This window comes from Rhinichthys klamathensis, unplaced genomic scaffold (assembly GCF_029890125.1).
Source record: "Rhinichthys klamathensis goyatoka isolate OS25496 unplaced genomic scaffold, OSU_Roscu_1.1 h1tg001417l_1, whole genome shotgun sequence".
In the NCBI taxonomy this organism is placed as follows: domain Eukaryota; kingdom Metazoa; phylum Chordata; class Actinopteri; order Cypriniformes; family Leuciscidae; genus Rhinichthys; species Rhinichthys klamathensis.
The window spans coordinates 2501-7500 of record NW_026607444.1 but is presented as its reverse complement, the minus strand read 5'-3'; positions in this window follow the sequence as shown (position 1 = coordinate 7500).

The following is a 5000-nucleotide window of genomic DNA, read 5'->3' as shown; positions in this document are numbered from 1 at the left end:
TGAGTGAGTGTGTGAGTGAGTGTGTGAGTGAGTGAGTGAGTGAGTGAGTGAGTGAGTGAGTGAGTGAGTAAGTGAGTGAGTGATTGTGAGTGTGTGAGTGAGTGAGTGTGTGAGTGAGTGTGTGAGTGAGTGTGTGAGTGAGTGAGTGAGTGAGTGTGTGAGTGAGTGAGTGAGTGATTGAGTGAGTGAGTGAGTGAGTGAGTGAGTGAGTGTGTGAGTGTGTGTGTGAGTGTGTGAGTGAGTGAGTGTGTGAGTGAGTGAGTGTATGAGTGAGTGTGTGTGTGAGAGAGAGAGAGTTTTTTGAGGAGAGAAGTCATGTTTCACTTTAGCTCTTAAAATTCAATGATTTTTTCACCTCTAGAAGAGAACCAAACTCGACAAAACCTACATTAAACTGAAAAAACAAACAAAAAGAATCACAGGATAACTGTGAATCAGTTATTTATTTCTTTTAAACAAAGTTTTTACACATTTTGAACATAAGCAACTGAGGAGCAGCAGCACTCTGAGCACCAAAGAGGACAGCAGAACCACAGAGCAGAAATCATCCAACAACTTCATTCAACAAACAGGCAAGACACCTTCAACTACATTATTTTCAACACTAGAAAATAATAAGATAAGAAAGAGACGAATAAGAGACGAATAACTTGTTGACTAGAGCTAAGTTAGCAACAGAGCAGTGAGTGACAGTTGTGGCAGTTGAGAATGGAGGCAGCAGCGCCCCTCCCCCGACCCATCACATACCCACAGAAGATGAAGACAGCAAAAGACAAGAAAACATATAAACACAATCTACTCAAGAAAAACCCAGAGACTTTAATGGCTGACTGTGTTCAAAAAGGAGACAAGTCCACTATCACTAATCTACTGCTCCACACAGAAAACTGCAATGCTTGGCACACAGGCATCTGCAAATACTACAAGAACTTCAAAAAACTCGGCATCTGTAATGGGAGACAAATTCAAATTCATGAAGAAGGAGGAGACACTAGCAAAGCATTTCTGACTGTAAATATATACCACAATGGAACCATAATGTTTCAAGGGAATGAAGCATGTCTCAGCTCTGTCCAGGCAAACTTTACCAGCCTCAAAGCACTGGCAGAGAGTGAGAAACAGACAGAGAGAACAGGCAGCCATGTTGAGCTCAAGAGATCAGGGGCGGAGCTAGAGGAGGAGGAGGAGCCTGTCCTGGACTGTGACACACAGCTGGAGCAGTCCGTCACTCAGATGCGGAGCAGTCTGTCCCTACAGGAGGTCGAACTGGTGGAGCTCAGAGAACTGGTGCTCTCGCAGACGACATCCAGCGAGTGCATACAACAACTGGAAAACAAACTTCATCAGCTCACAAGAGAATTTAAAACTAGTGTTGAGGAGCTAAGAGGAGAAATAAAAAAGCTGCAGCAGGACAGAGATACCCTAAACAGTGAGGTGAAAAGTGTCAGAGAGGAGGTGAAAAGTGTCAGAGAGGAGCTGATCGTTAGAGAAAGAGAAATGCAAAGCCTGAGAGAGCAGACAGAAAGCGTCATACAGCCTGGCTCGAATGCCACCCAGACCCCAGCACAGCCACTCCTGACGCCTCCTGAGACTATCACGCCAACAGCACGGATAGATGCCCACACACAAGACCGAGAAAGCACACCTAGTCACGTCCATGCAGAAATAGTCATCTTAATAGACTCTAATGGCAGGTTCATCAGTGAAAAACAGCTCTTTCCCAACCACAAATCTTTAAAACTTTGGTGCCCAAACACAGAGAGTGCCCTTCAACAACTCAGCAAAGAAACACTTGGTGATCCCAGTCACATCATCATACATGTGGGAACAAATGACCTGAGGACACAACAGGAACGAGTGGCACAATCAGTTACACAAGTGGCAATTAAAGCAACACAGACTTTCCCAACATCAAAAATAATCATCTCCACCATCCTACCCAGAACCGATTTCCACCCCCGCACTATACAGAGAGTCAACACAGACATCTCACGCGGATGTGCTGGAATGCCAAATGTTCATCTGGCACATCACCCTACACTGGACATTCACAATCTCCATGACCACGTCCACCTGCGTAGAGACAGTGTGAATGTGTTTGCTAAAAATCTTAAAGATGTTGCCCTTGGCCGAACCCCTGGCGGTCCCTCAAAGAGTCAGAGAGAATCTAACAACCCTCAACCAACGAGACGCTTCATCCCAGCATCAGCACACAGCGTCTTCCCGCCGCATCCATCTGAGCCCTGGAGACTCCATCGCCCTGGCCCGCTGTACCCACACCCTGAACCCCAACGCCCACGCTCCCGGCCTCCACACCCACATCCCATCCACCAACATCACCGTCAGCATCAGCAACGCCAAGACCTGATGCCCCCATACCAGCGGAAGAAACCGGCAGGACCCAGAGAAGCCCCGGCGATGGGTAACAACACCTCGACAGCGCAGACGTCATCAGCCCCACAGCCAGACGTCCACAGACCCAAGCCGGAGCAGCGGAGCTACGCTGAAGCCCTAAGAGGCCCGGACGACCCCCACAGCTCCAGTCTGAGAGAGATCAAGGACATGCTCAACCTAATCTGCACACGGCTGATGGACCAGTCGTGAGTAAAAGACACCAAATTGAACAGATACACTAATATATGTGTATATATATGTGTATCTATGTCTATGTCTGTATATATACACATTTATACGTATGTGCAAAAAAAAAAAAAAAAAAAAAAAAAAAAAAACACGTTTAAATACTACCAATATTACAAATAGGTAAATGTGTGTATGTTTACACAGTGCACATAGATTTTAAACGGGGTTCAAGTTGAGTTGGTTCTATTCTAGAGAAATGTTAAAATTGTTTATTGACCGCATGAAACCACTGACAATCACACATTGGAACATCCAAGGCATTAACTCATCAAGTTTTGGATGTAAAATCAAAACCTTGGATTTTAAGAAAAGTGTATTAGATATAGACATAATAATATTACAGGAAACGTGGTGCAGAACTGATGAGGTCACTCTCTGTCCCCCAGGCTACCGGGAAATACTCATATCGTCCCAAAAACATGAAAAAATTACACGTGGGAGAGATTCAGGGGGCATCATAATCTGGCACAAACTTGAAATTGATAAGTACATCAAACTAATCAAAAAAGAAGAATCTCATATCTGGCTCAAAATCAATAAACAGCTCAGTCAAACTACAAAAGATATATTCTTATGTGCTCTTTATATTCCTCCCTCTGAATCTCCTTACTATAATGAGAACATCTTTGAGACCCTCCACAGTCAAATCAACCACTTCCAGGCCCAGGGAAGTGTGCTGATGTGTGGGGATCTCAATGCCAGAACAGGATCCCTACCCGACCACACCACAGACAACGGGAATAATTATATATTTGGACAGAGCTTTCAACAAAACAGTATAAATCTTTCAAGGACTAACTCTGATGCTCAAGTGAATAAAAACGGGAGGCTTCTACTTGAGCTCTGTCGAAGCCTCGGTCTGTACCTCGTCAACGGCAGGGTGAGAGGGGACTCTCTGGGGAGATACACCTACAGCTCATCTCATGGGTGCTCAACGGTTGACTACATGATCACAGATCTAGATATATTCTCTTTCAGAGCATTCACGGTCAAACCACTAACACCCTTATCAGATCACAACCAAATTACTGTGTATCTGAAAAGGAAAGAAAATACTAACATACACCCAATACAACCCAGTAAGCTGTACAACATCAAAAATATTTACAGATGGGTTCAAAACAGCACTGAAAAATACCTGGCCGCATTGGACCACCCCCAAGTGTGCTTACTTACGGATAACTTCATAGAATACGATTATCCTCAAAATGAAGATGGCGTAAATCTGGCTGTAGAAAACATAAACTACATATTTGATTATCTAGCAACAATATCTAATCTTAAAACCACTAAGAAAAATCATAAGCAAAAACAAAAGAATGAAAAATGGTTTGATTCGGATTGTAAAAGAATAAAGAAAAATTTAAGACATCTTGCAAATCAAAAACACAGACAACCAGACGATCCAGATTTACGTCTTCATTATTGTGAGGAGCTTAAAAAATATAAAAATACACTCAGAAAGAAGAAAGAACAGTACATCCAAAATCAGCTCAAAACTATTGAAGAATCTGTCCATTCAAACAGTTTCTGGGACAACTGGAATCTCCTGAATAAAAAGAAACATGAACAAACTACTATACAAGATGGAGACACCTGGAAAACTCACTTTGAACAACTTTATAGCAAATTAGACATGAATATAAAACAAACACAAATATATGAAAAATTAAACCATTTAGAAAACATAATTGGCAAATACCAAAACCCGCTAGATTACCCAATCACAGAAAAAGAGCTGATGGATAAAATTCAGGCTCTGCCAACAAAAAAGGCAAGAGGACCAGACGGCATCCTTAACGAAATGCTTAAAAATATAAACCCCAAATTCAAATTAGCCTTAATGAAACTGTTCAACTTGGTTCTGAGTGTTGATCATTTCCCTGACAGCTGGAATAGAGGACTCATAACACCCATATTCAAGAGTGGAGACAAATCAGACCCCAACAATTACAGAGGCATCTGTGTGAGCAGTAATCTGGGGAAGATGTTCTGCAGCATCATCAACACCAGACTCGTCCACTTCCTCACAGAGCACAGTGTCCTGAGCAAAAGCCAGATCGGCTTCTTACCAAATTTTAGAACATCAGATCATATCTTCACCCTACATACCCTGATCGATAAATACATCAACCAAAACAAAACCAAAATATTCGCTTGCTTTGTAGATTTCCAGAAGGCCTTTGATTCGATTTGGCATGAAGGCCTTCTTTCTAAACTTCTAGAATCAGGTATCGGGGGCAAAACGTACAAAATTATAAAAACAATGTACTCAAACAATCAATGTGCAATTAAAATCGGCAATAAACAAACTGAGTTCTTCACTCAAGGGCGGGGTGTGAGACAGGGCTGCCCAC